Genomic DNA, 13,074 nt, shown 5'->3' on the forward strand with positions numbered 1-13,074 from the left:
TATTATATATTTTTCTATTAGATTTTTTTTTTCAGTTTTATAGAGAAAATGTGGTTTTGCTTCAAAGGAACTCACTTATGTAGACCCATCGTTTTCTTTCTTTCGGCGCATTGTTATCCCTTTCCCTCTAGGCTTAAAAGAATTATTATTTTTCTTCCTCTCTGTGCTTAGGAGTGTCACCAAGAATTATTTCAACCTTACTTAAGGTTGTTTTACAGGGAAAGAAAAACAAACACTGAGGTTAGAACTTCATACACGTATGCTTTTAGTTCAAAACGTAAAAAAAAAATTTAAAAAAAAAAAACTCGGTTTATTTATGAATAATCCAAGGATCTACACAAATGCTGCCAAGTTTAAATCACCGTTACACATTGAGATTAGTTTAGAAATAATTTGTTTACACCTTTTATATAATATCAGCAATGAAACGAACCTTCTCCGCGCAAATTTCAACGATTTGCAACGCGCCAAAAAGCGAAAGTAACTTTGCATTTCCTACCTACAATCAGCGATTTTCGCTGCCAAATCAGAACATTTAATTAGCGCTTAGCTAACTAACGGTACAGACGCTAAGTTGCGTCTAAGCACACATTAGAACGTATGCAAAAGGTCAATTAACGTCAAATACAAGTTAAATTCATATAATTAAACGCGGCATATGCCAACACTTTTGGCCCGCCAAACGACCTTGAGTCAGCCACAAACGGCGCGTTTGCGCACAGCGACACAAATTCAATTATACCAAATGTGAATGCAATCAAGTATAAATAGTTTACATAAAGCAAATCGCAAATTGCTTAGCAACAGTAGCAAGTTGTAACTGAAGTTATGTCATTTTTGTGTGCAACGCGACTGTCGTGCATTCTTTGCGCGAAGTGAGTGGCTTACGTAAACGAGCTGTAATTGCAGTGGCTTATAAATGCAATAAGTGGATACAAAATAGCGAAAAGAATGTGTTGCAAAGCAATTGACGTTTATACACTCAATTATCTTCTTATGTTGATTACAAAAAAAAAAAAAATATTAAAACAATAAATATTTATTAAAAAGTAATTACGTGTGTACAAATAATGTAATTGTAAGCCCACATGAAGTGACAATAACAATTTGCACAACAACAACATAATCTGAAAGTGAAGTTGATAACTCAATCAGCAATTAAATTAGTTTGATATGTATGCATACAGACAGATATGTATATATTTTTATATGTATGTACATATGTATGTATGACTGCAACTGTGTTGTTTTACAATTGCTATCTTTGTTCTGTTGGTTGACGGTTGACTGCTGACGATTAATCGTTGCTATATTTTACTGCCATATTAATTTGTTGTTTGTGTCGCTGCTTTGTTCACTGTTTCGTTAATAAAATTAAAGTATCTATATTAGGGTGGAACAAAACAAATTTAACAATTAAAAAATTAATAAAAATTGAAACATTAAAAAAAATAAACTAAGGAATTTTAATTTAATTAAAGCATTTAAAAAATTAATTTTTTTTTGTAATCATAATTCAAAAATTAATTGTGTTTAAAATTTAAAGAATAAAAAAAGTAAATTACATTTTTTTTAATTAAGTGAAATATTTACAAAATTTAATTTTTTTACATTTCCAACTAAAAAATTAATTGTATTAAAAAATATAAAAATTTAAAGAATAAAAAAAGTAAATTAATTTTTTTTGATTAAATGAAATATTTGAAAATTAATTTTTTTAAAAAATAAAATTTTTTTTGAAAAATTAATTTTTTTTTAATTATAATTAAAAATTAATTTTATCAAAAATAAAAATTTAAAAAAAAAAAAATAAATTAAATTTTTTTTAATTAAATGAAATAGTATGTTAAATTAATTGAAAAATTTAAAATATTATTTTTTTTGTAATTACAAATGAAAAAAATTCAAAATTAAAAATTTAATGTTTTTTGGAAATTTTTTAATTTTTTTTCTTAGACTCCGTGAAAATATCGAACGAAACGTTGAAAAATAGTTTTGGTAAGCAAATATTAATATTAAGATGCTGATGAATAAAATTTTAATTTAATTTAAAAATTTAAAAATTATAAAAAATTATTTAAAAAAATTATGTGGTTTATTACTATTTAAAATATAATTATTTTTAATTTTAGATATTTATGTGGAATTTTTTTAAATTTTTTCTTTTTAAGTTAAATTTTTCTTTATTTAAAATTAATATTTTTTTAATTTTTTTAATTAAATTAATATTTTAAATTTTTTATGTTTTTTATTGATTAATGCATTTCTAAAAATTATTTTATGTTAAAAATTAAAACTTTTTCTTACAGGGAATTTAACGATCTCAAAAAGGCGCTTTCCTATAATTTTTGCTCAGGCAAAAGACCAAGCTTAAATCGTGTTAGACAATTTTTACTTCTTTTCAGAGAACAATGCCTCAAAATGTCTTATACTTATGACTTATGTTCTGTTTAAACAATAAATTTGTATAAATTTATTTTTCATGAAAATTAATGAAAAAGCGCTTAAACGGCATTTTGTAATAACACAATTGGAATTAAAATATTAGTAATTTATTTTCAATATTAAATATTTTCGTCATACCCTAGTATACATATATTTTTATACACAAAATAGTATGCATTGTAGACTTTTTTGACAACTTAACGGCATAGTAAATTAATTAATTTTTTTATTCACTTTTTTGCACCAATTCCGGTACTTTTTCTTCATTAGCTTGGGCTGGGGATTTCTTCGTTTTTTGCAATCTCTTCAAGCAAAGTATTATAAATTTGTTTTGAGATAAGATATTGAGTACTTGGGTGCTTATGACTGATTGAAAAACTGAAGTGGTAAAAACTATATACTGAAATGAGGTTTCATAAAGCAACAACTTAAGTAAGAGAGAGCTGAATTTGCTCCAAATCGAATATTAAGTACTATATAAGTCTTCCAGAAGTTAGAAGTCTCGAAGTATCTTGAGGTGTGTGCAAATTTTGCGACAAAAAGTATAGCATCTAAATGTGAGGATCATTAGTATAAGTTGTGGATCGATCCTAACCCAATTTTGATTTTCGGCCTACGGTATGGCTTAGGGAACATTTTTCTATGAATTGCCGAGTTGACAGTTCTTGACCGGTTAAAAAGCCGGTTACGTTTCGGTCACGTATACCGGAATGTCGTTGAGATGGGAAGTTTTATTTTTATGGTATTATAGTATATTAATAGTTTTTCCATTTCTAAAATGCTACATAGACTAATACCGTTATATGAAAGGTGGCCAAGGTTACTGCACGATTTGTGCCGATTTCAGATTGTAGGTTCGATATTGTTAAATGAAATATTTTGAGCAAGAAAGAGTTCAAGTGGTTTAAAAGTAATATGCGTTAATAATATTTCAGAGCCGAGCCATATTATTTTTTTCTTGATATTAATCGAAGAAGTTGTTCAAATAAATTTACTGAAATTAGTCAAAAGGTGTCACTGATAATTGATGAAAAATTTTAGATATTTTTAAACAAATTTATTCAAGTGAAAAACACATCTTAATTAAATTAAACAACAAAATATATCGCAATGTAGAATAAATTTCCAAAATAGTCTCATACTATGCACGTGTAGGTCTGCGCTAATTAAGTTGCTGACTATTCGATTTTTCGTCATGTACAAATTAATCCATTGGGAATCGCTTGCCCCTAATTAATTCAATTATTTGTACATTTGTTTTTTCTAAATGAATTTTTTGTTCATTTGTACTCGTGAGAATTAGAAATCGCTCGTGTGCTTTAAGTGCAACTTCCGTTGCCAGCGGCGCAATGCGTAAACTAGTTGATACACAATTGATACGAGCATTTTATTGTTTTTGTTGTTTTGCTTCGGGTTGCGGGCTTTGGAAATTCTTGTTAATGCTACTATCATGCTTAATAGCAATAAAATTAATTAGCGATAAGCCCAAGCTACGAGGGAAGCGCAGCACGGGATGTTCAAGGCCGCAGGCCAGGCAGAATACTGTCGTTCATGAGAAATTCTCTCATATTTTTTATAGGGAAAAATAGTGAGTGGAGCTGAGAGAAGTTTGTAGATGACTCGTATGCATTTAATTGTTTGTAATGCGCTTTGGTGTGTATTTGACTGATTTATTTGTTACATTCAGGCTTGTTTTATGGCATATTTCGTTAATGTTGTAATTAAATTGTAATTGTCATTGCATTGGTACACTAATGTGGTTTCTGGAAACTTTTGATTTCAAAGATGTGTTTATTTTGATATTTTGTATAATTATTTAATAAATAATTTTTTAATTTTTGTTTAATTATTTGCATTCAAGCACTTTTTATTAATTTTTGAATATTTAGTGAAAATTAATTACTTTCCTAATTTTGTTTAATTAATTAAAATTATAATTATTTAATTTGACGCTGTAAGTTTTTTCATTTGATCTTTTCTTGCTTTATTTTTTATTAATAATAATTTTAATTAATAATAATATTAATTTCTCACATACTTAATATTATAATAATTAATTAGTATTTTTTAATACTAAGGTGGTTTATAGATGATTGTATGCCATAAATTTATTTATTTGAATTGAGTAATTTATTTTTGTATAGTTATTTAGTTGGTGATTTTTTTTTTAATTCTTGGATATGTAATAAAATTAAATTACGTGTTTTGTATAATTACTTTTAATTTTTAATAAATAATTTAAGATATAAAGTAATAATTAAAATTAATATTTTCGTAATTTTTGTATATATATTTACAAATTTTTATTTTTTGTGCATCTGAGTTTTTTTGTGTTTATTGTTTTTACAATTACTTTTATGGAAAATTATTGTTATACTACATAGTTTTACATTAATGAAATTGTAGTTAACTTTCGCTAAGTACATTTCTATAGATTTTGAAAGAGTTGGGTGTCATAAATTTATATATTTTGATATTAATTTTTCTAATTATTAATTAATTTTCTTTTAATTGATTACTTATTATTATTTTTAAATTTGTGTAAATAAATTTTTGTATAATTAATTAAAAATAATTATTTTCTTAATTTTTGTATAATTTTATAAAAATTTTTTGTTTTTTTCTTACATATTTTTAAAATTTTGTGAAATTAATTAAAATTAATTATTTCCTTAATTTTTATAAAGTTAAGTTAAATTAATAAGTTTCTAATTTTTGAATAGTTTTTGAAATTAATTTATTTTTTTTAATTATTTCATCTTTATTTTATCAATTTTTGTAAATTTTTTTAAATAATTCTTTTTGGATTTTTTTGTCTGAAATTCTTAATTATTATTATTTTAACTCCAGAAGATCTTCCCATAATTACAACCATTCTAACTTGTATGTATGTATGTATTTAGTCTCAAAGAGTAACCAACCAGCAAAAAAAACCGGAAGCTTACATTTCTCTTTAATGAGCTTTTGGTCAGCCTCCTAAGTAGCTTCTAGCCATGGAAGTGCTATGTGCTTACTGAAAATAGGGCAAATAAGCGCATCGTTGCCTCATTTTTCACTTCTCTCGAAAGAATTATGGTTTTTCAGAAATTCTAGCAATCTTTGAAAAATAAATGTTTGTGATTTTTAAAAGATTTTATATGAGAAAATATATTTTAGTTTCTATGGTATTTATAGTTATGAGTACGAGTAGGAAGCCAAAAATAACGTTAAGTTATCAGTTATTGCTTCTGCACTTAACTACATGTATCTACTTAACTTTAAGTGCAACAACAGGCAAACGAAATCATTAGCAAGATCTTGAATAAAATTGAGTTTGATTAGTCAGGTGGTCTAAAGCAAATATTTATAATACTTTTAAACATTATTTTCACTCGTGGACTTCATTTGAGATTTCGAATAGCACAGTTTATGGAAAATTTTGCCGCAGAACATTTGTATCATATCTTTGAAGAACAATACAATATTCTCTCAGTTTTTGAAATATCGATTCGAAACTTTTTAGGCGTACTTTCCTCTTCAAGAAGCTGTTCATTTGTCGAAATCACTGATAGCGAATCACTATAGCACTTATCTGCTCTAGCAACTGAACAATAAAACTCAAGTCCTTGTATAGAAAACCTTTTTATTTGACATGACAACTTTACATAATTTCTCCAAGATTATTTTTCAAGCCAACGCTACGACCTCTACATATGTAAATCGTACAGATCGGACTGCCACTACTTGGACATGTGACACTTGAGAAAGTGCTTTTATATGAAACCCTAACACCAGCAGTGTATTTGTTATTGGTTTACTGCACTACAATTCATTCTTTGTTTACTAGCAAAAGTATTATCTGCATTTATGACATAGCGCGTATTCGCCGGAAAGTCTATCTACGCTTAACAGTGTAAATAAACGGTAATGATCGCGCACTTATGACTCAGATCGCTAACTGTGTATTTTGTCGAGTATAGAGTGAGTGAGTGAGGGTGAGTGACTGTGAGGTAGTAGTATCATTTAATAATGTAAATAATTATTGAAAAAAAAAAATTATAAAAAATATTCTTAATAAAAACCATTTACCAGCTTGTCCAGTAGTGTTAATTAGCGCTGCAAGTTGAATTGCTTGTTTAATCATTCACTACTTACTGTAAGTACTTTTTATTTATAATTAAAATTTGCAGCTGTTTTGCACAGAAACAGTTGTTTTTAAACGTGTACAACAATTTTTATGTAAGAATATAATTAATACGCAAACATTTACATATATGAAGTTTGACAGTTTTATCACATCACCGCTGCAACCGCACTGAGTTTGTTGATCGAGCTATTTTTAAAACTTTCGTCAAATATTTTTCTACAAACTTATGTGATGTTACAAAAATTTGAAAGTAAATAAAACGGAAATGCACTCAATGTCTCTCATACAGCTGTTTTATAAAAACTATAGCAGCAGTGGTTTATTAGAAGCGCATAAGTATACTTAAGCGGAAGTATAAAAAAAAAAATATTTTTCGAGTTACATGCGACTTTCGTGGGGCTAAAAAATGTTCCTACAGATTTATAGCGATGTTGGTCTTCTTCGTCGTTGAAACATAAGAAGAATTCTCTTCTCAATCTGATGAATTATATATGTATGAATATCAAATTATTTTTTTAATTTTTGGATAATTATTTAAATTTAATTAATTAAAATTAATTATTTTCTTAATTTTTTTATAATTAATAAAAAATAATTTTTTCCTGAATTTTTGTATAGTTAATTAAAGTTAATTATTTTCTTAATTTTGTATAATTTTTTTAATAACATTTTCTTTTAATTTTTTCAACTTTATTTGATTAATTTTTGTATAATTAATGAAAATTAATTTTTGATTAATTTTTTTTTTAATTTTTTCATCAGAGATTTGCTTTAATACTTAATTATTATTATTTTTAATCCAATTAAGCGAAGATCTTGCCATAATTACATCCATTCTAATTGATTTATTTATGTATTTAGTCTTAGAGAGTAACCAAACAGCAAGAAGAAAACCGGAAGTTTACATTTCTCTTGAATGAGCTTTTAATCAGCTCCCTAAGTAGCTTCTAGCCATGGAAGTTGCTATGTGCTTAGTGAAAATAGGGCAAATAAGCGCATCGTTGCCTCATTTTTCACTTCTCTCAAAAGAATTATTGGTTTTCAGAAATTATGGCAATCTTTGTGAAATAAATTATTGTAATACTTAATAGAAATATATTTTGATAAAAAAATATTATATATAAATTTTAAATATGGTTAATATTTTTTTATAGTAGATAAAGCAACTACCCACCTTCTGATGCGAAAACGGCCACCGAAGACCATTTTCAAATGGCTGATAGTATCCACGATGGCGGAATCCAGTTTCGTTGAATTTTAAATTTTCCTTCTTTGTTGGTTTTGCTGTTCGGTTGAGTAACCGAAAGTGCAAAGTTGAAAAATTCTTTGGCTTACTAAGTTTGCTGCTTTTTACCAAATATTTTTCCACAATTTCACTGCAAATGCTGATTTAGCTTTGAAACACTTTTTTTATGCAAAATGCGCTTTGTTGAACCTAAAATGGCCGTTTATCATTGCCGAATGCACTTTTTACTTTGTTGTTTTTGCTTTACTGATTATTTATGATTTATTTTGCAGATTTCGCTGTTTTAGAATTTCAGGAAAAAATTATTAAATGAAATTGCAGCAAAAAAGGTACAAAATTGATTGATTCCAATACATGAACAAGTTTAAAAAAATATAAAAAAATGCAACAAAAAAAATGCAGTTAGTTATGTAAAAAAGTAGCGCTGCCACAATGTTGTGTAAAAAATGCAAATTTTGCGAAATTTTATGAATGAAGCAAAAGACTCGTGTCAAATTGTCGCAAGCAACGGTTCAAGCCAGCGAGGTTTAATGCATAAATACAGTGACAGCAATAAAAGTGGCACAATGCAAATGCAACGCTGCGCAAAGTGCAATAAAAGCCACTTAAAAATTAAAATAATAAAAAATGCATTGACTCAACAAGTCTGGTTGGAGCAGGGTTTTTCTGTTTATTTATTCTTTTTTGTATTTTTTCTAATTTATTGACTTTGCTTTATCTTTGTCAATGCATTTTGTTGCTGCTCAGCTGTTCGCTTGACCGCAGCAAAGTGGCAGGCAGTCGCGGCAATTTGAAAAATGCGCATTATTTTACATTTCATTATAAACTTGTTTATGTATTTGTAACTGCTGTTGAAGTAGTTAACTTTTTTCTTTTAATCTTAAACTTTTTATTTTTTTTGCTTGTTTTTTATTTTTTTTATAATATTTGAAGTTCTTGTTTTTAATCACTTTTGTGGTGAAAAAATTGTTTTCCTTAAAATTATTGAAAGAACAAAAAATATTTTTGTTTGCACTAGTTTAAATTATTTTTGTGTATTTATCATTTAAACTTTTTGCTAAGAATTTTAAGTATTTTTTAAGCGATTTATTTTTTTGTAGAACTTATTTTATTTAACTAATATTAATTATTTTGTGTCAGAAGAACTTTTATTAAATAAATAAAATGATTTTGTTTTTAATTTTTTTTATGTTTATGTGTTATGTAAAAGTTTTGATCTAATATAAAAATAATAAGAGGAAAATATTGTTGTGTACAAAATGTTGGTAAAAAAATGTTTGTTGTTTTTGTTTTATTGAAAAATATGTTTGCAACTTGGAACAAAATGTATCTGTGGAACTTATTTCTATTTTGCAGTAAGAGTTTCTTAAAAAAAAATTGTTTTTGTTGGACATATGGCTGTTTTTGTAAAAATTTCTAGTGTAATAATTATTATTGTTTTTTTTTTGATAAAAAATAGTTTTTTATCTTGAACAATAATTTGTTTTTTTTTTGGAAATTTGTATATTTTGTGAGAGTTTTAGGTGAAATAATATTTTTTTTAACTACTAGAAAAAATATTTTTTTTCTACTAAAATATTGAAATTAGAAAAAAACGTTTTTATTGAAGTTATGGATTTATTTTTGTAAATTTTTTTAGTGAAATAACTTTTAATGTTTTTTTATCGAAAAAATATTTTTTTATCTTGGACAATAATTTTTTTTTTTAATATTTTAAATTTTGGGGGCGAGTTTTAAGTGAAATAATATTTGTTTTTTTTAATAAAAAAATTATTACTAGGAAATAGAATTTTTTTCCTAGAAAATGGAAACTAGAAAAGATTGTTTTTGTTGTAGTTATGGATTTCTTTTTGAAAATTTTTTTAGAAAGACTTTATCGTTTTTATTTTAATAAAAACTGTTTTTTCAAGAGTTTTTTCTGAAAAATTGTTTTTAACTTTTTTTAATAAAAACCCGTTTCTGTTTAACTTCTTTTGTAAAAATTGTTTGTTAAATAAGTATTATTGCTTATTTCTGATCATAAAATACTTGTTAAAAAAAAAATTATTTCATTGAACTTCTGTATTTTTTATCGTAGTTGATGAAATAATTGTTGTTTGTGTTTTTTTTATAAAAGCAAATTTTGTTTAATTTTTTTTATTAAGAATATTTTTTTTATATTAGGAACAGATATTATATTGCTAGTTAAATAAGTTTTAATGTTTCTTTTATCAAAAAATATTTTTTTAATTGAAAAAATAAATAAATAACGAATTCAAAATTTGAGTTTAAAGTTGTTGCTGAAATAATTTTTTTTTTGCTTTTCCTTTTTATTGAAATATATTTTATGTAATTCTTGCTTGGAAGGATTATTTTTTTGTATGTTGATTTACAAATTTTAATTATATTTATACGATTTTGAAGAGAAAAAATGTTTAAGATTTAGAAATTAAATATTTGTGTTTTCTACTTATTGTTATATATGTATGTATGTAAATTTAAATAAAATTATTTTCTTTTCATATAATATTTATTTTAATGTTTTTGTTTAATTTTGGTTTAATATGTTGAATTATGTTTGAGTTGAATGTTACATTTTTTTCATTAATTTTAAATATTTTTTTGTATTGTAATATTTGTTTGTATTTTTAATATTTTGTGCATTTAAAATTTTTATATTTCATTTTGAAATTTTTAGAATTCTGAACACCAAAATCTTTTTTACACCAAATCGTGTTCTCAAAAATCCTAATTATCCACCATATACACACACATACATACATATGTACATACATATTATATAAACAAGTATTTTCAGTTTTTTTTTAATTTTCCTCTCTTTCCTTCCAGGCATGCCAAAAATGTCACCACCAGCACCAATAAGTAGCTACAACAACACACGCAAGGTATGTAACTAAGCAAGTTGATAATTGTATTTGTTATTTTATTAGCATTTTAACAGACATTTTGCACGAAATCGTGTGTTTTTCTTTTTAGTTGTTGTCGTTGTTTTTGTTTTTATTTATTTTTGTTTAAGTTTGCATTTACTTGAATTCTCGCCGTTAACGCATTTGCCAACAAACGAACATACATACATACATACAATAACCAATCGTAAAAGACAAGTTAACACGCCATGCCGAATGTACGCCGTTAAGCCACGACAGACGAACGAACGTACGGCAACAACGACAGCGACGACACTGCAAGCGCATAAAAAGGGGAAAGTTGACTTTTGTTTGTTGTTGGCTGGTTTTTTACGATTTTTTGTTAACACTTTTTCACAAAATTATTTACATATGTACGTATGTATGTGTATAAACACATACATATATGTATATAATTGCAGTTTGCTGCTTTTTGTTGCTTTTCTGGTTGTGTGGTTACTAAAATGCGCCCTGACTTTGCTGGTTGAACAATAACAATAACACAAACATGCAATTGACACGGTCACAAAGGGGAGTCTTCAACAAAAAAAGAGTAAATAAAAAGCTTTTTGCACACAAAAATGCACCAGAAAGCGTAAATTATTGCAAAACACTGGCGTGCAAAATTTCAAATACTCGGAAGTCGCGAAGAGACGGTAAAATGGCGTAAAAAATGTTTTTTTTTGTATAAAATATATTTTTGAGAATTAGTGCTGTTATGCTTAGAATGAAAAAATATTGAAAATTTTTTGTCAAAAGTAAATTTTTGAATTTTATGGAGAGTAGAATAGTTAAAAAAAATATTAAAAAATATAAAAAATAAACATTAGGGGTATTCACAATGTGCTGAATTATGCTATAATGAGTTGAATGTTCATAAAAGTGTATTGCCAAAAGTTTATGAGTGGAAATAAAGAAAGATGGTAATAAGTGCAGTTTTCAACGTTCTTTAAGTAACGGAAAATGCATATTACAAATTTTTAAAATAAAATAACATATTAGGTACTTTTACGGTGCAAGAAAAGTAACTTAAAAAAATGTTTGCTAAACGATTTTGAGCCAGCAAAGTAAAAATGTTTGAATTCAGAAAAAAATAATATGCAAGGAAGTGCTGAAAATAGCTAAAGTAAAGTATTCACAGTGTAATTGAAATGTATTTGGGGCGGAAAAAACGAGACCCAACTATTTTAAAACAGTAAAATTTCACGAAATAAGTTCAAAACTTATAAAAAGAATTGTAGTATTTCAATAATTAAAAATAAAAATTCAAATAAGTTTCTATTATTTAAAAAATGGATTTTGAGGAAAAATGATAAGGTACAACTAACTGTTATTTGAATTTGAGTGATTCAAGCACTATGCTAATTTTTTTCTATGAAATTTATATATGTATTTACAATTTTTGGAATATTAAGAAAACTTTCGAAACGATTCTGACTTGAACTCTAAAAATCTATATTTAAAAAAAAAATGGATTTTGAGGAAAAATGTTAAGGTACAACTAACTGTGCCTTGATTTTTAGTGATTCCAATTTTTTTTCTGTGAAAATTACATATTTGAAATTTTTGATTATTCAAAAACATTTTGGAATGATTTTGATTTCTTATTCACTAAGCTAATTAGTGGAGTTTTGTACTACAAAGTGAAATTTGGGTATTTAACGGTAGATGTTTCCACCTTTCTCCATACCAGTGAAGTTCGGTTAAGAGGTCGATCTTAAGAGAGATCTCACAAATTGATCTTAAGATGTTCACAAATCGATTTGAATCTATCAAAATCAAAATGCCTTGAGCCCATCCTAAATTTGTAAAGGCGGCTGATAACAGTTTTAGTTATATCTGCTACTTCGCCAAAGGGAAAACTGGCAAGATACCATTTAGGTTAGGTTAAGAGGCCGATCCTAAGAGAGATCTCAATTGGACAGCTTAGAACGTCGGCACACTGATATCCGTATACTGATATATGTAGGTGGTAGGACAAAAAATTAACTTTTTCACAGAAATTGTGATATTTCATTCAAGCAAATTTCAATAAAATCACTGCTAGATTGTGAGAGCATAATATCGGGTGTGATTTGAAAACCCAGCCGTAGTTCCCTGGCTTAAAAAACTTAAATTTTGTGTACAAAACAAGTTTCGAAATCAAAAAAAATTTCAAATATTTTTTTTTGTTTTTTTTTTTGATTTTTTTTGAATTTTTTGAATAATAGTTATTTTAAATTTTTTCTTTTTTTTATTATACTTTTTTTTTTGAATAATAATTATTTTTTGTTTTAAGAAAAGTTATTTGGTTCCCTTCTCCATACATTTGGGCCATTCATTGTTTCACATTTTTGTAATTTTTTACTTGA

At 26.0% G+C, this 13,074-nt stretch overlaps 1 protein-coding gene across 1 annotated transcript in view; it reads right to left on the reverse strand.

The window, feature by feature from the left end:
- The window catches only part of LOC120770991 (protein Shroom), a 279,299-nt gene that overhangs the window by 122,345 nt on the left and 143,880 nt on the right, over positions 1 to 13,074 (reverse strand). The window lies entirely within an intron of this gene.

This window comes from Bactrocera tryoni, chromosome 3 (genome assembly GCF_016617805.1).
Source record: "Bactrocera tryoni isolate S06 chromosome 3, CSIRO_BtryS06_freeze2, whole genome shotgun sequence".
NCBI lineage: Eukaryota > Metazoa > Arthropoda > Insecta > Diptera > Tephritidae > Bactrocera > Bactrocera tryoni.